This window comes from Macaca thibetana, chromosome 18 (assembly GCF_024542745.1).
Source record: "Macaca thibetana thibetana isolate TM-01 chromosome 18, ASM2454274v1, whole genome shotgun sequence".
Classification (NCBI taxonomy): Eukaryota; Metazoa; Chordata; class Mammalia; order Primates; family Cercopithecidae; genus Macaca; species Macaca thibetana.
Genome location: NC_065595.1, coordinates 18,882,932 through 18,905,800, shown reverse-complemented (window position 1 = coordinate 18,905,800; position 22,869 = coordinate 18,882,932). Strand labels below are relative to the sequence as shown.

The following is a 22,869-nucleotide window of genomic DNA, read 5'->3' as shown; positions in this document are numbered from 1 at the left end:
AATTCCAGGGGATATAACAGGGTAAATTAAAGAGAAAATTTAAACTCAGAAAAGAAGAGGAACAAGAACTGAGCCCACAAACACAGCCACACATAGGGGTCACAGAAAAGAGGGAGGTATAGCAAAATAAATTTAAAAGACCATACATTCAGAAGAAAAAATGAAGAAGAGAGTAGAGAAAGTATGTCCAAAAAGAGAGGTTTATGTAGGAAAACCACCTCCTATTTTGGAGATGCATACTGAAGTATTTAAAGATACTTGCAAATGAATCTGTACATCTGTAACTTTCAAATGAATCAGCAAAAATTAGAAGATAAAATACATATTACAAACATAAAGGAAATACAACAAAATGTGTGTATGAGATTATTGAATCTAGGTGCAAAATGTATGAGGGGTTCATTGTAGTATTCCTTCAACTTCTTGTATGTTTGGCATTTGGCATAATTAAATGTTGGGCATGAGAAAAGGTAGAGCTAATGGCCAGTGCCAACATGTTTCTGAGAAATCCAGAAGGTAGGGCAGATCACAGACTCTTGGAATTTGGTATTGGAAAAGGCAGGAGACAAAAGTCCTGAGTTAAGAAATTTAAAGAGAGAATGAGAACGGAGAAAGATGTGAGGAGAGTTTCTCTAAAGAAAGGCAGAGAAATTGAGCAGAGGTTATAATAATGTAGTGAAGGCCCTCACTACATAAAGTGGTAGAGATTAGGAGGGAATAGGAAACTTCAAGGCTTCAGAAGAAGCTGATGCTTGAGCTACATTTGCAAGGATGTGGAGGTTTTTACCAGATTGAGAAAAAGAGACAAATTCCAGGCAAGAAAAACAGCATATGTAAGGACACGAAGATATAAGAAAGGTGTGCTACTACATTGAGTCTGAGTATCTGCAGTTGGACTAGTACTACAGCTGCTAAAATGAGTAGAGGTCAGATCACAAAATAGCCAGAACTCCTCAAAAAAAGGTCTAGGTTCCTAACTTAAGAATCCAGTGCGTCACTAATTAGAATGCAGATTCACAGATTCCACTGACAACCTGTTGAATCAGAACCCCTGGCAGTGAGACTCAAACTGAGAACTGGAAAAGGAGAACCCTGTATGGGAAAGTGTGCATGCGTTTCTTCTCCCATTCCAGCCAGCATCACGTGGTCTTTCTTCTCTTCCCTCTCTATAGATAGACTTTTCATCTTTCCCCCCGCCCATCCTCTTACCTGTGTCCTCATAGCTTTTGCTCCTCAGAATTTTGGTTTGCTTATGGCTTGATCTTGCATGGAACTGGCTCCAGCCAAGACCCTTCAGCACACACATCCACTGCAAATCAACAACTCCATCTAGATGTCCCCATACCTTTTAGTTCCTATTATGGAGAGAGAAACTGAGAAAGGAGGAGGGAGAGGAGAGGAAGAAAGACAATTGTCACATAGAATGGGCCAAGAGTCCATCTAGACTCAGTCAGCAGTGAGTAGGACCATGTCACATGTACATAGGTGCAGGTTCTCTAGAACAACGCTACTCAAATGCAAGTGTACAAGGAGAAGAGAAGCTTGTGCCATAATGTAAACTAGTGCACTTCATTCATCAATAAGGTGTTGCTATGAAAAATAGAAGAAAAAAACATCAGTTGAACTAAACAGCATGCTTAGTGGCACAGTTAATTTATCTTCTGGCACAAGTTCCTTATCTTATTGAGAACTGAGCCAAACATCTCCAAGACCTGTAACCAGACCCTGGAACACACTCTGAGGAGCACTGCTCTAAAGAGAACTGTGGATTATGAAAACATTTAAAATAAAACAAGATAAAATATATGTTGATATTACTGATCAAAAATCACCAAAATGTTCATCTAGCAAACCCATGAGGAAAGTATTCTGAGAAATATACAAAAGTGTAAGACTGATTTTATCCACAAGTATCAGATCATGTGTATTTCAGAAGACAGTGAGAAATTAGCTTATGGTTTAACTTGCCATGGAAAATAACTCAGACTACTAGCAGGTAAATTTCTGTTTTTATAAAGAAGAAAGTGTGAACCCAAAAGCACTGAAGGTATGCCTTCATAGCTTATTTTTACTTCTCTCCACAAGGTACAGTACTAGAATGACCTGGGAAGCATAAAAGTCAGAGAACATTTTTTTTAAACTCTCTTCAAGGCTGTTAGGAGGTATAAAATACACACCTTGAGCAAAATAAATGTATGCACCTCAAGAAGATAATAAATCACTTGTAGCTTTATTGTTGTCAGTCATTGGTTTTTGAAGGGCAAACCGTACTTGATTCTTGACTTGTTCTTTGCTTCACTGATCAGTAACTTTCTTTAGAAGCTACAAAGTTTTCAGTGTTGACAACTCTGTGATTTTTTTAGGGAGAAAAGTCACATATTTTTAAAATACTGTTTCATAGACATATTGGCGTGCAATTCAATTCCACAAACCTCAATTGAACACCTACTATGTGCCAGGAACCGTTTCCTCTGGGCTCTAGCAGGAATACAGAAAGGAATAAAATGGCATCAAGGAGCTCATTAATGACATTTTATTCCTTTCTGTATTCCTGCTAGAGAAAATTAAGGTGGACTGTAATTAGTGTTATATTTGGGAAGAAAAGGGAATTATTCATTCTGACTATGTGAATGTAGGGAGATTTCAAGACCAAGACCAAGACGACTTAGTCCTTGAAGGACAGGCAGTAGTTCAAGAGGCAAGGTAAGAGGTAACTAAAGAACATACCAGGCAGAAAAAATAATTGAACTCAATCATGAAAGAGTGTGGCTCATTGAGGAATCCCCAAGAAATCTACTCACACTAGTCCATAAATGTGTTATGGGAAGGATGGACAAAGTACGTAAGATCATGTGGGCTTACAAATGCAAGTGCATTCGTGGAATTAGGAGAAGTCCTAGGTTACTAGATCATAGAGGTTGTATAAAAGAGTAGTGGGTTCTGAGGGTGGGATACAGATTAGAGCCATATTATGATAAGCTTTGAATGCTATTCTGAGGAATTTAGTGCAAGAAAAAATTAGCATAAATTTATGGCATTGTAAAACACCCTTTGTTGTAGATCGTACCATTGTTTGAAATTATTCAATCCTTGCTTCTCCTATAGCAATTTCCCTGTTCCATTGCCTTTGGCTTCAGTCGTGTGATTTGCTTTGGCTGATGGAGTAGAATGTGAGCAGACATGCCCTGTATCTATTACCCCCAAATGGAAACTTTCAGAGGTATTAAAGAGTTTCACCACACTGTTTGCTCCTGTACCCCTGCCATGGAGAGGTCTGATTCTTTAGCCTGAGTCTCAGAATGGAAAGAATCAGGAAACAGACCTCAACCTTTACAACTTCAATCTGGGTAAGAGATGTAGTAACAGCCACCAATATAGGTAAACAAAAAATAATTATTATTAAAAAATAAAATATAGACTGTGGTAATCTACTCTGAGGTGCCAAGATATTTTGTTATACAGTATAATGCAGTGGAAGCTGAATAATTCATACTTTGAAAATTATAAAGCTAAGACATTTTCAATATAAAAATATAGAAAAGTTTAAAGAAAAATAAAATAACCTGTATGTACAATCCCCAAAGATAGTCAGTTACAGAAAACATTTTGCAATGGTCTTCTAGGTATGTATATACATTTTAAATGAAATTATTATTGTACTAAATATTCTATCAGTGCAAGTTTCCATGCATTAAAATTTTTTCTACTTATCTCACACCATTTACAAAAATTAACTCAAAATAGATCAAAGATCTCAATCTCTGAGATGAAAACATAGAGGGAAAGTTTCATGACATTGGATTCAGCAATGAATTTTTGAGATATGACACAGAAGTATAAACAACAACAAAAAATAGATAAATTGGATTTCATCAAAATCAAATAGTTTGTGCATCAAAAGACACTATTAAAAGAGTGAAAAATATTCCACAGACCAGTAGAGAATATTTGCAAATCACATATCTGAGAAGGAATTAATATCCAAAATATATAAAGAACTTCTACAACCAAACAACACAAAGCAAACACACTAATTAAAAACTGAGCCAAGAAACTGATAAACATTTCTGCAAAGATCATGTACAAGTGGCCAATAAGCACATGAAAAAATGCTCAACATCACCAATCATCAGGAAAACTCAAGTCAAAACCAAAATGAGTTACCACTTCACACCTATTAAAATGGCTATGATCACAGAAACAGCAAGTGTTGAGAAAGATGTGGAGAAATGGAGATCCTTGTGCATTGCTGGTGGGAATATAAAATGATGCAGCCACTGTGAAAAGCAATATGATGGTTCCCTGAAAAATTAGACATAGAATTATTATATAATCCAGCAATTTGACTTCTAGATAGATACCTAAGAGAATTGAAGATATTTGTACATCAATGTTCATAGCAGCATTATTCACAATAGCCAAAAGGTAAAAACAATCTAAATGTTCATCAATGGATGAATGGGTAAACAAAGTGTGGTGTACACATACAATGAAATATTATTCAGCCTTAAAAAGGAATGAGATTTTGATACATGCTACAATATAAGTGAACCTTGAAAACATTATGCTAAGTGAAATAAGCCAGCCACAAAAAGACAAACATTGTACGATTCTACTTATATGAGGTACCTAGAGTAGTCAAATTTATGGAGACAGAAGGTAAAATAGTGGTTGCCAAGGACGAGGGAGGGGAAGATGGGGAGCTAACATTTTATGGGTACAGACTTTCAGTTGGAGAAAATGGAAAAGTTCTGAAGATAGATGGTGGTAATGGTTGCACAAAATTGTAAATGTACTTAATGATGCTGAATTGTACACTTAAAAATTATTAAAATGGTTGTTATATTATGTATATTTACAACAGAAAAATTCTAAAACTTATTTGTAAAAATTCTATATTTTATTCTAGTTTTAAAGCTAATATATATTTCTTATAGAAGACGCAGAAAATGAAAAGTAGTCTTAATTGACTTAACCTGGAGGTAATCAAAAGAGAAATCTTCATAGATTTTCTTCTTTATATTTATGCAATTGTGTTTACAAATATGAATTATATTTCACATGCTATTTACATGCATTTATTATTTTTATATTATGCTATCCCTTAACAAAGAAGTAGTAACTATTTTCCTATTCACCTCAATAGTTTTCTACATTATTTTCATTATGATTGGCATTTTCACTTCTGACATAATATATATTGTGTGCATGACTATCTCATCTGCACCTGCCTCCCAAAAAACCCAGAAAATTTCCAAATAACAATCAAAAATCATCTGTAACTTTACCAACGTATTTATCACAATTTATAACTAAATATTTATTTGTGGGATTGCTTATTATTTTTCTTCCCACTGGACTACTAATTCCATAAGCATTTGGTGGGGATCATGCATGTCCCTACCACCAGCACCTAGCATGGTACCTGCCATTTATTAATTGTTACAATAACTCTTCAATGGCCATCTTTATCTAAACATCTTTGAATATATCTTTGATCATTTTATTTGGAAAAATTTCTAGAAATGGAAATTCTGGGAAATAGAAACTACATATTTAATATAATTGTCAAAGTATGTTAAGAGAAGTATGAACCCATCTAGATTCCCAGGATTAGTGTATGAAGAGTACTGCTTTTCCACATTCTCAACTACTCTAGCTGAGAAGTAGGTGAGACCTTCTATTCCTGCTCTCCTATTTCCTGATTCTGTGAACTGAGGAAGCACATGAATAAGTGTGATTTCCAGTGAACAATGTAAATGGAAATCTTTCTGCTGCTTCTCCAAGTAGAGAACTTTGTTTGAAGTCTTACCTCCTAGAATTCAAGCAGCCCCATCACCACCAACCACCTGGCTCTTTGCTGGAAGCTGATATATCTGAATGGACGTACAAGAAGTAAATGCAGAGATCACAACATTCACACCTATGGAGAAAAAAAAATGGTAAGAACTTACAATCATCTAAAAACTGCCTGACAAACATGGGGTACAATACACAAAGAATTTACACAAATAAGGCCGCTTCTCCTACTGTCTTTAAGGTAGCTGGCTCAGCCCTGTTTCTAAGAAGTATGGTAAGCTAATTACTTTCTTAACCCAACTACATCGGCCTTCTCTTACAGAAATTCTTTCCATAGTCTGTTATATGGTTGCCTATTAATCTAAAATTTAATATTCACTTTCTCTCTGTCTTTTCCTTAGTATCTCAATGGGGAACTAGAAGGGCTGTCAACAGCGTAGAAGAAGGTGTAGGGAAAGAGACTATCAGTCAGAAGGAAAACAACTACAATCATAACAAAAAGAGATTCAAAACCTGAACAGAAGTTGTGAGAGGAACTTTGTATAAAAAAGGTAAGAATTAAAGATAAATTGTTGGTTTTATAGATTGGATACCTCAGGAAGTTAAGACAGTGATAGTCAAGAAAAAGAAAAGCCAAATAGTGCAGCTAAAGAAGTAGGAGATGGTATGTTTTACCAAGGATACTGACTTTGAAATGACTCTCTGGTGTCTGTACTGAAGACAATATGGAGTTTAGACCAATAATTCATAATATGTAGATTTTGAATGGGCTGGCCCTCATCTCTCTTTATTTCTCACCCTTGAATTTTATGTTCCAGTCTTACTGAACTCTTCATAGTTCCCTGAATATGCCACCCTTCTCATGCCATTCTGTTTTTGCACACATTGGGTTCTAGATTTACAACTCTCGAGCACTTTTTACCAGTTTAATTTTTGCTCAGTCTTAAACGTTCAAATTAAACTTCACTTCCTTTAAGAAAGTCCTCATAACCGTAGAGTCAAGGTTAGAAGTACCTCCAATGAGCTCATATTGTGCCCAACAGGTAACTCTGTAAGACACATTCTCAACTGAGGTAGTAGTACCACTAATGGGGAGAAAATCGGTTCTTGGGAGGGGAGAAAAAGAATCTTAACCATTGTCTGTATAAAACACAGATGTACATACAGAACATAAGCACACAGATATATGGTATATCTATCAGTGGTATTAGGCTTTCGTGAGAGGAGCAATTAGGTAAAAACTGTCTGAAATGTTTCATTAAGGAGGCAATGGTGAAAAAGGTCTGAGGCACACAACTCTATAATAACATTTATTATACATAATATATTGTAATTTTCTATATTTTTTCTTCTTCCATCCACTACTCTATATTATGACTTTTTAACAGCAAACACCCTGTTTTGCTCATTTTAAAATCTTTAAACCATCTATTATAGCATATTCTTATGTTAGGTACAAAATAAGTGTTCGTTGAATAAATAAGCAAACATGGAAGTCACAACATGAGTAAACTTGAACAAAGATAAAAGCAACCAAGAGTAGTCGCTAACTTAAGGGTCAGATTCAATTATGAAAGAGACTAACTAAGAGGCAAAAAGGTCGATGGTATATTCAATTAGAAATCCATGAAATCCTGAGGAAGATACTATTTCCCCAGAAAATAAGGCTGTCAAGGTACTTCAGAAAGTTCTGTCAAGGATAATAGTAAATTATGCTGAAATTCCCTTGAATTAAATGGAGAAATTTTCCTTGTTTAACAAAATAAAACATGACGTTGGATCAATTGACTACCCCTGTTGAAAAAAAAAAGCATGAATTTTGACCAGACCTTGCACAATATACAAATATTAACTCCAGATGAGTTGTAGATCTAAATAGAAAAAGTAAAACAATGAGATCTTTAGAAGCAAACATAGGAAAATATCTTCATGATCTTGGGACAGGCAGAGATTTCTGAAGCAGGACACACACACACTAGTACTAAAGTAAAAGACTGTGAAACTGGATTACACTAAAATAAAAGATGCCTATTAACGAGAGACACCCAAAAAAGAGTGAAAAAGCAAGTCACAAAATGGGAGAAGATGTGTGCAGTCTTTACATCCAACCAAGCACTTATCCTGAGTACATGTAACGAAAAAGGCAAACATGCAAGTAGAAAAGGGTTGAAACACTTGAGTTCGCCTTCAGCCAACAATGCTCTATTTTCTGTTCTGGTGCTGGTTGTACCGGTACGTTCCCTTTGTGAAAATTAACAGAGCTCTATGCTTAAGATTTGTGCATGTATATATATAGTATATTATATATAGGTATTTTATATATAATATATATGTGTGTGTATATATAAAAACACAATACAAATATACATTAAAAACGATAGTGCCCAAATTCATATGTTTAGATTTAAAGTCTTCATGAGCAACTTCTCAGGTAAAAGGGGCAGGGCCCTTCAAAAGTATCAGTGGAAGTTTTCTTCATGGCGATTTTTAATGCACAACACACTCAATCACACAATATTATAGATTTTTGCAAAACTTCATAACTGGCAACATAATATTAGTTGTCAGAAATCTTGATATCTTACCCAGATGATTTTAATGAATATTTGGATATATAGCAGGCTTAAAAAAATCCTACTTTAGTATGACTAAAACTAATCCTGCAGAGTTCTCCAGTAAGATATTAACAAATATGAAAGATAAATTTTTTTTCATTTGCTTCATTCTTCCATTAAGTACCTTAGAAATCATATCTCAATCAATACATCTGATCTTTTCAAATTGAATTATCTTCTTTTAGAGCGTCAAACAAAAGATGTTTTGAATAGATGGAGCATTTGGTTTATTTTACATTTTGTGATGAATTCTATTTAAGTGCAATTTCTTTAGCAATTAAATTATGTTACTACTTGCTGCAAATTATTATTCTTTTTTAAAAAAAAAAGCAAAACTAAAATTTAAAGTGATAAACCAAGATCTCATAACTCTATAGTTGAAAAGTAAAAACTTCTAAAATGTAAAAAATTGTAATATATTGAAGCTATTTCAAATTAATTCTTATGATATTTTACTCATTAATCAGTGTCTTATTTCACAGCACTGAAGATAATAATATGGGGAATGATCATAGAAAGATTCATTTACTCAAAAAAATATTTATGCAGTGCCTCTCTGAGCTAGCCCTGTTCTCAAAGTTGGGCCTCAGAGGTAAACAGAGGCAAGGTCCCTTTTGAAAAAGCTTAGCACTTACAAGAGAGAAATAAAGAAACATGGCAAGAAGGAAACCTTGTGTGAGAGAGAGGACTGAGAGGAGCTCACTTAGATTGGGTGGCAGAAGAGGAGGTCCAAGGAGAAACTGAAATCCGAATCCTAGAAGCAGCTACTTTAGTGTGTTAGGGCTGCCATGACAAAGTACCACAAACTGTGTGACTTAAACAACAAAAGCTAATTGTCTTAAAGTTCTAGAGGAGAGAAATCCAAGATCAAGGTGTTGACGGTTGGTTTCCGCCAAGGGCTGTGAGGGAAAATCTGTTCCATACCTCTCCCCTGGCTTCTGGTGGCTGCTGGCAATCTTTGGTGTTCTTGGTTTGTACACGCATCACCCCAACTCTGCCATCATCTTCACACGGTGTTCTCCCTCTGTGCATGTCTATCTCTGTGTTTCTATTTTCCCTTCTGACAAACTGATCTTGGATTTCCAGCCTCCAGAACTGTGAGACAATATATTTAGGTTGTCCAAGCCACCCAGTCTGTGGTATTTTACAACAGCCCTAGCAAACCAGTATGTGGAACAAACTCAATATTTCACAATAATTTGTCTTGTTTAACTCGCAGCTTAGCGATCTCTAATGAAAACCTTAAATATATTATAATCCAAGAAATGTCTGAAAGTCACTGTCTAGATGCTTTTCTGAGAAGAGCAAAGAAACAATTCTTTTGAAGAAATCACCTCTAGGTTCTTCAAATCAGTGAACACCTGGTATTGTATTGGTCATCTATTTTCTTCTCAACTTTCATTCACACAGTTTGATATCAATATAGATACATTCTAATTGCATATTTTATAATTAGAATAAGTTAGTGGGGTCATTAGATTTCATTTATTTGTCAACAGCTATTTGGTTATTGAGTGAAGTTATTATTTCATTTATTTAAGACTTTTTAATACTAAATTGACATATCCCATCAACCAAATAGAAGCCATGGAAAATTTTTAGTCCCCTCTTGACAAAAGGTAATAATAAAAGATGCCACCACTATCACTTGTCAATGCAAAAGACAGATTCTCTTATCTCTTTACCCAACCCTAGTTATCTCTACAGAAAGTTTATATAAATTATTAAATTAAGAATTTCTTACATGTTATTTTCCTAGGAGATGATTCCAGCCTGAATGCAAGGTAGAAATGCCACCACCCTCTAGGTTGTAATCCAGAGATCCTGTGTCTGATCCATAAATAACAAAGTGATTGTTTTTTTTACAAGCAACAGGATCCTCTAGGTCAGTCCTCAGGTGGAGGTTTCCCTTGGAAATTGCCCTCAAGTGTTCTCAAAGGTCAGGTTAAAAAAAAACCTGACAACAGCAAAAAAATACTCCAGAGAGCTTCCCTTTTAAACTGCTGGATCAATGTGTCTGTCATCTGACTTGGTGTAAAATGTGAAAACTCAAATCTTAGGTAGCATAATTACCCCATTATCCCATTCCACTGCCCTAAAGTGGCCATCACTCAATTGTCATCAGGTTAGAACATCAGTATCCACGAACCGAAGGAGTAGATTTCTCTCTTAATTCCTGACTGCAATCCTTTTGTCTTTTCCTGCTCTCTGTGACAAAGGCAGTACAGTGCTCTGAGACGAACAGCAGAAGACAGTACAACAAATTAATACAAATGAAGTCATTCCTGAGTGACTCCATCTGCTTTAGAAATAAGGCTCGGACAATAATGTGGCCAAGATCCAGATAATTAGGCCTGACTCCAAATGAAGGCACACAGGTAACTTATAGCTTCATTAACTCTCTTCAAGAAGGCAGACATCCAAAAACTAACCTTAATAGAGGCAGCATATGATCCATTGACAATCTGTTTGATATTAAAAAATGAACTTTGTTTTTGCAACGTTGCATGAACAGTAGGCAAATAACATATGCAACTCAAAATACCATGGACCAAGGCATGGTTTAGCATCCTAGATGCCAGTCTCAAAATTTGGAGAACAAAGCCCTTAATTTTTGTTTACAGAATTTAATCAAAAGGCATTAATAATCTAGCAACTAAGAAAGGCACATAAGGTGTCTGCAAGTGCCTTCTCTCTGTAATCAACAGGAAGATTATTAGGCAATAACAAATGTTATTCATCTTCATAATGGCTAAATGACAGCCTGTTTAAAAATAACAAATGACTACTCCTCATTGACTATTACAGGGTGAACATGACCTTCACGTATTTTAAGCAAACAAGTCCTCTTTTCAAAGACTTCAGGAGTCCTTTAATTGATAATGATGAGATGTTTTATCTTTACCAAGGGACGCTAAACCTTTTAAGATGCTATTTAAATTGAGATAATTTTATCCAGCCCCCTGAGTTAGAAAAGACCCTGAAGGTCTCCCAATTTTTTTTTTCATAAACAAGGTATTAGTGAACCACAAATGTAATTAGTTAACTGTACTGTGTATAGAAACTTTATACAGAAATGTTTCCTTTCAGTCTTTCCTGATTTTTCTACTGTGGAACAGTGGGTTTCAAGTCACAGGCCAAAAAAATAAATAAAAGATCTTAAAATTGGATTTTCAAAGATTATCTTTACTTACTTTGAAGTACAAGTACTGTATATTTCTCATTACTGTGGATATCAAGGCTTCAACTGAAAGCTCTCTATGGCTTCAAAATAGTTTTGACAATCATAACAAACATAAGTTACAAATGCCTTTTATGGGACTTCAAGTTTTCAGCTTTCTGCATCTCCCAACCGTCACTTTCGGTGACATAACAGAATTGCTCTGTTGCTCCAATGTGACAGAGCAATTCTGACATGCAGGGACCAGAGAGGGAATCACTCAGTGATAACCTGCTAACCTTCCTGACACAGCCAAGTCAGCAAAGAAGCTACTACAACTGCTGCTATTGTTTCAACATCATAAGCCAAACAAACTGTAACTACCCACAGTACTGGGGACCTTATTCACCTGCCAGAGCCCTGCTGTAGCAAGCAGAATAATGCCCCCCATCAAAGATGTCCATGTACTAATACCAGAGACATGTAAATACACTGTCATAATGGCAAAAGAGATGGCAGATATGATTAAAGACTCCTAGATGGGAGGGGTTAGAGTGACGGACTATGAAGATGAAGGAAGGGGCCACAAGCCAAGGAATGCAGGCAGCTGCTGTAAGATGGAAAAGGCAAGGAAACAGATACTCCCATGAAGCCTCCAGAAGGAACACAGCCCAGCTGAAACTTTGGTTTTAAGCCCATTGAAACTTTGATTTCAGACTTCTCCAGAAATGAACGAAAATAAATTTGTGTTGTTTTAAGCCACTAAGTTTATGTTAATTTGTTGCAGCCACAATAAAAAATTAATACATCTACAGATGTCTTTGAGCTCAAAACTAGCCAGTGGCTTGGGCTTCTGATGGTAAAGTCATCCCTCTCTGGGCCAAAAAAGCATCACTATATAAATAGGCAGGACAATGACAGAATTCCACGGGTAAGATTTTTTTAAGCCAAAAATTAAGTTTCACCAAACTTTTATTTGGAGGCTACAGCTATCGAAGCATTTATTACAAGAAAGAAGTACATATTTTCTCCAAACACAGGCAAGATTCTTTATATTTTAGGCTGGAATTTCTTCTGTAAACTTACAGAGCCCAACCAAATGTTTTCCAAATGTTTTCCTAGCTCTGAGATCCTAAGTCACTTGCCCACATCAGATCTGTCTGCTAACTCTGATATCGTGTAGAGGTATTTCACTTTCATTTACAAGGAAATAAGTTTCCCTTTGTGCTTTATTTGATGAAAATCCTGATTATTTCACCTCAGGTCCTGTTTCCTTTAAAGAGAAATTTTAGCTGTAAATCAGCAAAGGTTATTTATCATCGACTTGCCTTTTCTCAGGGACTGAGTATACACATTGATTTTGTAACATGGTTATCAAATTATCTTCATAAATCAGCTAACGGGTAAACAAACAATGTCACAAACAAAAGTAAAAGACATCTTGGTTTTTAAAGGAAGTAATGTGCCTACATTTCCAAAAAGCTATGTGATGTACACCAGCCACTGTAACTAAAAGCATCTCTTTTAAAGTCCTTCTCCTGAGTTCTCAGGACAAATTAGGAGACTATCATGCTCAAGTCTGTGACTTCTCTAAATGAATTTATCTAAAGTAGCATGTCAGCAGGGAGATGGAGAAGGAGTTGTTTTCTGATAAAGCTTGAGGCACATAGTTTAAGTTAACGAGACATGGCAAGAGCAGGTGGGTAATTCGATGTTCACACAGTGTAATGGGCCAAAGGCTAATTACTATTCACTGTAAAATGAACATAAAAGTCGCAATTATGCCTTCATTCTGGTGGATGTGATGTATTAAAAGCTATCAGCTTCACCTTCTGTAATAACAGCTTTTGTCTGTTTGCACCAAGATGTGTGAAAATAAGAAGTATGTGGAAAAGGAGAGCTCTGTGACTTTACACAAGAGCAAACATTGGCTTCTCATTGTCCCCGTTTCTCTGCTCAAGACACAAAGGAAAGACGATGCCCTGTGGCTTAGAAATGTCATTTGTAAATATGATGCTTTCCTTCCTTGGCTATGAAATGCTGCCAAGTTAACTGTTCACATAAGGACTTTTCCCTTGCCGACCCTTCATGTCAACTGTGAACCACAGATAAATACAGAGTTCACAAGGTGAAAGTCTCAATCACGAAGTTCAAGTTGTCAGAGTCAGAGTCGCATCTGAGTAATGCAGGCAGGCTGAGCTGAGTGTCTACCACCATCTTTGCTAAAGGCATCCAACCAACAGGGCTATTCCATCCTCCTGTTATGCAAGTAACGAAAACTTATGAAAAGTGCATGTGGAAGATAAAAAGGAGGAAAGATAATGGATAAGGTTCAGGGATGCCTGTATTGTAGAATAATTCACCTGTGATGCTAGAATGAAAATCTTAAGCATACCAACAGAAAAGAAAACCATGATCTCCTAAGTAGAGGAGAACGGATGCTGAATATCTGAACATCAATCGCAAAAGGAATCCAGCTTGGAGAAAGGAAAGTCAATTCTGACCTTGTCTGCCAAGATCCTGCCACTTGAAGACTTCTAGGATATATCTATAGTTAGTGAGTTTCTAACCATGCATATTCCATGCATCCTGGACACTGCTTTCCTTCTTTACTTTTCGCAGCTTGTTCTCTGATTAACCTTCTGTTCATTATCCCAGATCTATCGCTGATTTATAGATAATCTCCTTTTTCATACCACGGCACCGCTGAGAGGGACCAGCCAGCTCCTTCCTGTCTCTATTTCCTATCTCTAGCTTGACCTCACACTTCTACTGAGAGCTGCCTCTCAAGCAGCCCCAGCGGGTACAGCGTGGTAGTTCCAGGACCTTTCCGTGCACCAGAGGGTCAGGTACTCAGCAGATATTAGAGAGCTGCATGTGAAATGCCAACTCATTTAGGATTGGGGAAATATAATGTATACAGTTATATAACAACAGATCAACTCGGAATTCTCCAAACACAGTGAAGATAATTTTATGGGGAAAAAGGCCTTATATTTGGTATGAAAAGATGTCAGTCTAAGCAGGGATTGTGCTCAGATGATTTCTACCTTTGCTTCAATCCATGCTTCATAAGGACTCTACCTTGATTGCCAAATTTTAAAAGGAAAGTTCAATTTAAACTTACTGATGCCATTGAACATTTCTTATTCTCAAAAGTTGCAGAGATTTTAGGATAGATCTTTAGAACATTGGTTTTGGTTTAAAATATCAGCTTCCAGAGACAACACGGTCACAGCACAAAGTTTTAATCTGTGCCAGGAAAATATCAGTGCCAATGATATCTAACCCACCTGGATCTGTTGTTTGAGTTCTGCCCACCAGCTCTCCTTGCCAAAAGTTGTCCCAAACCATGATGTAGCTGCCAATGTGTCTGAGACCCCGGTCTATTCTCATAATGGACAAAGTTGGGAAATGCAATGATTCTAGAAGCTTCTCAGACACACACCTGAGCTACACTATTGTCACTATGGCACATGCCAGACAAATTGAGAGAGTTATAAATACATCCCCAGTACAAATTACATCCCAATGTTCTAATGCATTCTAGCTACTCTGTGGGTGTTGCAATTCAATATTGATTTTATTTAGAGCAAAAAGAGTTATTTGATGACAAAATTTAAATGTATACTGCATAAAAATTCAATTTTTAAAGAAAAGCTTTACTTTCAGATATATTACAACAATAAAACCGCAGCTACCAACATCCTTAACTCCTTCATTGCAATGATCTGAATGTCAAATGCAGTTCTCGACTTCTTTCCATTCTTTAAAAAATGATTTCTCTCATCAAGATAAGGCTGGAGACCACCCAGTAACTCCTGACTTCCCTGGGCTAAATATGTTGCAAGTTTTCTCGTTAATCTTACAGCTTTATAATTCGTCTGAAATAGGCTTGACTGCATTTGTGTTCCCATCATTCTTAGCTTGCCTCCTGATTTTATGCACCCTTGTCTGCTCAAGGAGATTACTAAGGTTACTGATGTGTTTTTAATGTAAATATTCTCCCTTTGTCATGAAAAGGAAAAATTACAAGGATGTCAAGTAATATTGAATGTAAATAAGCCTTTCTCACCTCAGCTCATGCTAAATTTCTACCGCTGAGTAAATAAACTGGTAACAGAGTAGGATTAATGTCAGTGATCCACTAAAGGTTGCTAGTTTGAGGCAGAACAATAAAGCAAAGACTACAAAATACTAATGACGCTTCTGGGTGTTGATATTGCTTGCTTTCCGTGAGGATTCACAGATCTAAATGCTGTTTTGCTAGCATTAACATGGCTGTGGAGCCACTGCAATACAAACACTGGCAGTTAAAAAAAAAAAAAAACTATCTGGCAATTGGACAGATGACCCAGGTGTTAGCAGTAATTCTGTGCCTCATATTTTCAGTTTATTCCCAGAAGTTTAAAGGCACTGAAAGGGACACCAATCATTCTGAGCAAGTAATCAGTCTGACCTAGCAACTAAATGATAGGGAGCGACAGACAGACATTAGTGTAAAAACACACAAACACAAGTAAAGGAAAGGGGAATTGTGACCTTAAACCAAGGGTCAGCAACGTGTCACGGCCTGTTATACGTGGGCTGCAAAGCCAAAATATTTACTATCTGGACCCTGCCATCCTGTTCTAAACACTCCAATGTGGAAATCCATTTGTGTGTGCTCTTGGGGTACTTAACAGGCTGCGGATATTTCTGCAGAAGCCAACCAAGCCTGCTAACCAGGTGTGTGCGTGCGCGCGCACCCTAGTAAGGAACCCTAAAAGCAGACATTGAGATGAGAGTTTGTATGCAAGTGATTTTTTATGGAATGCTCCCAGGAAAAGCCAGTAAGGGAGTAGGGAGACAGGACGGGTCAGAGAAAGAAGCAAAGCGAATGTGGGATTTTAGGCCAAGCTTCAGCTTCAGTCTGATCCTATAGTGAGCTCAGGAGTGTAAATTACACTTCAGAGTTGGTCCCATCTTCCAAGGCAAGGAAACTGGATTCCCCACTCATGCAGAGAGCACTGGTTGTGAGATGAGAGGAGGGACAGATATAAACGTTTAGTGGCTTTTCACTCTCTGGGTATCTAGATCAAACAGCCCCATTAGAAAAGGGCTCTGAAGAAAACCACGGGTGTGTCACTCTGAGCAAGGCACCTGGAGCTGGATAAAGCACAAAGGAACCTACAGGACATCAACGGGCATGAGTGGGTGTAGGTGGAGCACAGGCAAGCCCAACACAAGGTGTGCATGCATTAGCACACACAAGGGATTTTGCAGATAGGATTCAGTGCAGAGTGGCAAAAGATTGGATGCACAACTTTATCAAACTCGTCTAGAGGCCTCTGCTCCACCTTGACACCGTGAAACACCTCTGTCCCCAGCATGAAGCAAAACGATCATTGTAATCATGGTTAATATTTATTGAGCATGGTCAAAATATACTGAGCTCTTTGGATACACTATTTTATTTAATGCCATAACAATTGTGCAAAGTTGGTATCATTGTTCCTTTTTCAGGGATGAGGAACACAGTGCTCTGAGTGGTTAAAATAGCTAAATGATCCAAAAGCTAAATGACCCAAAGATACTTAGGAAGTAGGAGAGATGAAATATAAAGCCAGATGAAGTCTGTCCTGCTCTAAAGCCCTTAGTCTTCCCACTCACCCACCTCTTGAGCTGGGAGAACTGAAGGATACGCCATTCTCTAGAACATTCTGAAAACAAAACTCAACAAGTAATCTCCTCTGTGACACAGTACATGGGAAAACTTCAGACGGTGAGAGTGCAGAGAGAGAGAAAGAGAGAGAGAAAGAGAGAGAGAGAGGGAGGGAGAGAGAGAGAAACAGACAGTGAGCTGATATAACCATTTCATGCAAGAGGGTGCCAGGACTTAAAGGGCAACTAGAATGAGATGATCCTCTCTGGTTTGGGTTTTTCAATCTATTTTTAAAGAACGTGAGCTTACTTCTTAAATAATTCAGTAATCAGCTTTCAAATTTGTACCAGATTCTAAGGGAGAAAGGCTGATGTGTATGGGCAGTGGTTCTCAAACTTTTCTGTGCATCCAAATTCCCAGAGAGTGTGTCTCAATGCTCATTCCCAGACTCGGCTCTTAGAGATTCTGCTTCCGAATGTCTAGTTGAAGGCCAGGCACCTGGCTTTTTTCTGGAAGGTCTGAGGCAGGTCATCCATAAGTTGCATTTTGAGAAACATGGTTTTAGAAAAATGGGCAAGAATGACTAAAAGAACCCATGTCTACCCAAGAATAGTTGCCTTCCCTGGAATTCTGATAATTTTACAGGTTTCTCCCTCTCTCTTTGTATACATAGAGAGAGGTAGAACTATCCAGCCTGACCAGCCAGAAATGGTAAGAGATTTCACTTACAGACAAGTTAGCCATATGTGACTTCTCAGTATCAATCTGATTCCGATCTAGAGTTGGAAATTAAAAGTTGTTAATTTCTGATATCAAGTGCAATGAACTAGATCCGGATTATTTTTGAGTATAAATATGTGCACCAATTCAGTGTGATTTTTTTTTTTTTTTTTTTGAAATTCCAAGATGAGTAGGAGGAAGAACAATTTGGTGTGCTGGCCAAGTTCTGTTCTGGGGTAATTAAAATCTGCCTATTTAAAATTCTTTTTGTAAATTTCAGTAGCTATAGGCTTCTTCTTTACTTCCCGTTCTAAAGGGCCATATAACAGTGCCAGCGTTAGCTGACTGTCCTATGACTGCCAGGTGACACTCAGTGCAGCAAATGTGGGGCAGTCACATGTAAATCCAAACATGAATTGGACAAGCCATTAATACCAGTATATGATATGAAAACATATTCAAGTAATAAGTTCATGTTTGGCTTTGATTCCAGAGCCTCAAAAACTATATTTCTAAGTGTTGTTATACAAGTGCCATTTAACAATGTTTTGGTCAACAACAGATCGCATATCCAATATTCTAATCCCATAAGATTAGAATAGAGCTGAGAACTTCCTATTGCCTTATGACTTCATAGCTGTTGTAGTGTGATTACTTAATGGTTTTTACAGATTTAGTGTAGTCTCAGTGTACAGTGTTAAAAACATCTACAGTAGTATACAGTAATATCCTAGGCTTCACATTCACTTGTCACTCACTCATTCACTCACTCACTGACTCACCCAGAGCAACTTCCAGTCCTGCAAGCTCCATTCATAAGCCCCCTAGGGAGGTGTACCATTTTGTATCATTTATAGTGTTTTTACTGTACCTTTTCTATGTTTAGATGTGTTTAGATATGCAAATACTTCTCACTGTGTTACAGCTGCCTACAATATTCAGTACAGTAACATGCTGTGCAGGTTTACAGCCTAGGAGCAATAGGCTATATATATCCTATGTGTGCAGTAGGCTGTACCATGTAGGTTTGTGTAAGTGCACTCTATGATGTTCACATAACAATAAAGTTGCCTAATGACACATTTCTTAGAATGTATCCCCATCATTAAGTGATGCATGACTGTATTTGGATCTTGTAAGGATAGCTTGATATAGCCAAGGAAATTTATACTAAATTAATAATACATGATTGATTGGAGTGCATCTTGTTATCTAGATAAATAGCGACTTGTCATAGAAAGGGCATTTTCATGCTGTTTGTTGTTGTTGTTCCTGAATCATTCCAATGTGGCCTTAGAATGTTTATTCAGAATAAAAGTTATGCCTCTTTTCTTTCTAAGGATTTTTTAATACTGTCCATACTTTAATGATTGACTTTAATAATGCTCTGAATAAGACAAATAGCAGTAAAAGAAATTAAGAAGGTAAGGAGAAAGGGGACTCAGTAGATGAAAGTAGTGGACAAATGAATGGAGAGAAGAAGAGAGAAAGAAAGAGAGAGAGAACATGCAAACTACCACATGGTCCATAAATGAAGACAAAAAGAAAAACATGCCACCAGATGGCAAGTGGGGCAACAGCCGCTCACAGCCGTTAGAAGCAGAAGCATTCACTATAATTTCTGATATTGCTTTTCTGTCTAAATATGGTGATAAAGCCTCTTTTGGCTGGCTTTAGCTTTTGTGATGCAGCAAGGAAACCCATTTGGCAGGAGGAGGACCCATGGCAGAAACAGAAGGCAAGATCCCACAGGGACTGAAAGGGTCTGTGGAAACACAGACATCAAACAAAGGCAATAGATTTAGATTGCTGATTTCAAAATGCTAGAGAGGACTATCTTGGATCCTACAATGGAAATTTACAAAAGCTTCAAGACAGAAACCAGTCTTTGCTTCCACTAGTTCAAGTTACTTCACCTTTTAGCAACAGGCTTATTTCGAGCAACAGTAACTCTCAGATGTGGCTCTCAAGAAAACAGCCTATGGCTTTCTGAGCTCTTATATAAACTTAAGCTTTTCAGACATCAGATCAAACCTATTTTTTCTTAGCAACTGTGATGTTTAAAAATCTAAGTACACTTAATATCAAAATAGAGTACTCTTAGCTGGATATAGATAAGCATAAGAGCAAAAGCGAAGTGAGTTTAGAAATCAAAGGACACCAAATAAAAATAACATTAAAAATACAAAGGCTAGAAACACATCTTAAACATCTCATTCATATGTGTAGTTTTGCATGTTAGAGAGATTATTAATATTTTTATAAAAATAATACTACTAAATTCTAGCAAATCAAAAGTGTTTAAAATACAGAAAGGTTGAATAGAGGACTTCTGGTTGAGAAATATGCAGCTTTTTTATTTGAAAATGCTCAGTAATGCATCGGTTGATTGAAATTGCTAATCAAGGTAAAAGATGTATGATTCAAGCAATTATAGAGCAAATATAGTTTCTTATTTTCAAGACACACAGTGGATGTCTAAACAGGATTTTAATAAACCTTCTGAAATACTTTATAGCTTAGATGCTTTCAATTACTTACTATTTCTTCTTTTTCCTTCTTTTTTTTCTTTTCTTTTTTCCCTTCATCTCTATTACATGACTAGCTAGCTGTAACTATAACAATATGTTCCAGATTTTCTCTTACTTCTTTCATATGCTATAACCAGTAAGTGTTTGGTACAAGAATAAATAAGTGATGGATGAATGGACAGTAGATGGATGGATAGATGAGTAAACAGATGAATAAATAAGCAAATGAACGAGTGCTGTCTTAGGTCAGGTGTTATGAGGTATAGACGAGAGATGGAGATTGGTATGTGAGGGATTATTGAAGACTGCTCCCACTTACAAAGGAGTGAGGGAAGTAAGATGGGTTGAGCAAGGAGCTAAACAGTGATGCAGTCTTAATAGAAGTCTCAGTAGTTTCCAGAGGGAGCTCTGGAGCTGGGATGGGACCACCCTTTAGAGTTGTTCCATGTTGAGGCAAATGACATGGGCTTTAAATCACACATTAACCAAGAGGGGAGGTGGCATAATTTTGGACAAGTCAGGTCCTTCTGTGGAGGACAAATCCCAGAGAAAGTTTCGCTGACAGGCGTTGGCGACCAACACTTCAGAGTTTGGGAGTGCTTTGGTCCTGAATGGGAATCAGGGTGGTGACCACAGCGTCCACTAGAGTACATTTATATGAATTTTTTTTTTAACTAGAGAGTTACCAGGGACTAATGAGTACCCTGGGGTTAGCTGCATCCCCAGTTTTCCAGGAGTAACTAAGTCATAGATGAACTAAATGCATGCCATTTAAAAGATGGTCTTGAGTTCATGTCCTTTGCAGGGACATAGATGAAGCTGGAAACCATCATTCTCAGCAAACTAACACAAGAACAGAAAACCAAACGCTGCGTGCTGTCATTCATAAGTGGGAGGTGAACAATGAGATCACATGGACATAGGGAGGGGAACATCACACCCTGGGGCCTGTTGGGGGGTTGGGGGTAAGGGAGGAATAGCATTAGGAGAAATACCTAATATAGATGACAGATTGGTGGGTGCAGCAAACCACCATGGCACGTGTATACCTAGGTAAAAAACCTGCACGTTCTGCACAGAACTTAAAGTACAATAAAAAAAAATTTTTTTTAAAGATAGTCTTAAAAGCTACCAGTCCATGTCATGAAACAAGGCTCAAGGTCCAACATGTGCACCTGAGACCCAATGAATATAAAACAAATAACATTACCACTCTCCACTTGACTTTGGTAAGAGCTTGGCAATTTAAGGTTGTATTTCTGCCAAAGGTCTGTATGAAGCAGTTTTGTGCTGATGACTGAGGGCAGATACACACACTGTAGACAAACTATAAAAGAGTAAGATAGAGGTTCACAGATGGGCACTGAAGAATCGCACCAAGCCTCTCACCTGGATGACGGACAAGAAATGCCACGGATAAAATCAGGATTTTTCTTAGGAAACACTCCTAGATCCACTCTCCTTCTTGAGTGACTAATCAATTAAACACTTAAATTCTGAACATGGTCAGATGGTTTTAGTCTGAAAAATAAAATGCATCTTGTAAACCCACATAATGGTGGACGTAATAATGAAGACACAAATAATAGAGTCACATTATTAGCTTTCTTGCCTACACTACTGCTTGCTATTGATGATTTGAAGATATGGCTCATCAGTGTTTCCAGATTCTAAAGATTATGTGCCATCAATAAAGCAAGCACTCCTACTATGAATTAAACCATTATATGTGTTTCTAATAATAATAAAAACGTAATTTCAATTTTTAAACAGCACTTTATAAATCATTACAGTTGTAAGTAATCAAACAGTAAAAATCCACCAATGGCCTGGAGTCTTGTCACATCTCTCTACAACAGTGAGGTTCCAATGGACACTCAAAAACTACTGCAGGCTGAAAGGGAGAGTCTGCATCTTAGCTGCCAGAGGCTCCTTTGATTTGAACCCAAGCTTTAGTTCACTCCAGGCTACATGAAGCAGTGCCTCTCCAAGACAGAAAATAGATATTTTACAACTTGTGTCGCTGAAGAAGGTCAAACCCACCCTGTACATCCCAAAGCCATCAACACAATTAAAGGGAGAATGGGGTGGGGAGGAGAAGGAGGAACAGAAAGTTAAATTTCACAGATCTATGTATGGGTTAGATCTTGTACCAATCACTTTATTATAACTACACTATTCCTAGAGACACCTCTATTGATGGGAATTTGTCCTAATACAAAAGCCTTCTTAATACCTGAAAAAAAATCCATCATTCACTACCTGTGAGCAGATGAATTCAGCCCAGAGATGAGTCTGCATGAATTATACCTAAAGTTCCCGTTAGGAATCTTTTTCACAGGGAGTAATGTCTCATCATATGTAACTTTGTGGGAAAATGAAAGTACACAGAGTTACTTG

The 22,869-nt window shown here is 37.2% G+C and overlaps 1 long non-coding RNA gene across 2 annotated transcripts in view; it reads right to left on the bottom strand.

The window, feature by feature from the left end:
• LOC126941391 (uncharacterized) overlaps positions 1–21,957 on the bottom strand; it is a 174,119-nt gene extending 152,162 nt beyond the window's left edge. For both annotated transcript variants that reach the window (XR_007721287.1, XR_007721288.1), the window contains exons 1-5: positions 21,859–21,957; positions 5,813–5,923; positions 4,175–4,302; positions 2,178–2,348; positions 1,210–1,373 (exon numbers count right to left, since the gene is read on the bottom strand). This is a non-coding gene — a long non-coding RNA (uncharacterized LOC126941391). The remainder of the gene's footprint in view (positions 1–1,209; positions 1,374–2,177; positions 2,349–4,174; positions 4,303–5,812; positions 5,924–21,858) is intronic.
• Between the last annotated feature and the right edge of the window lie 912 nt (positions 21,958–22,869).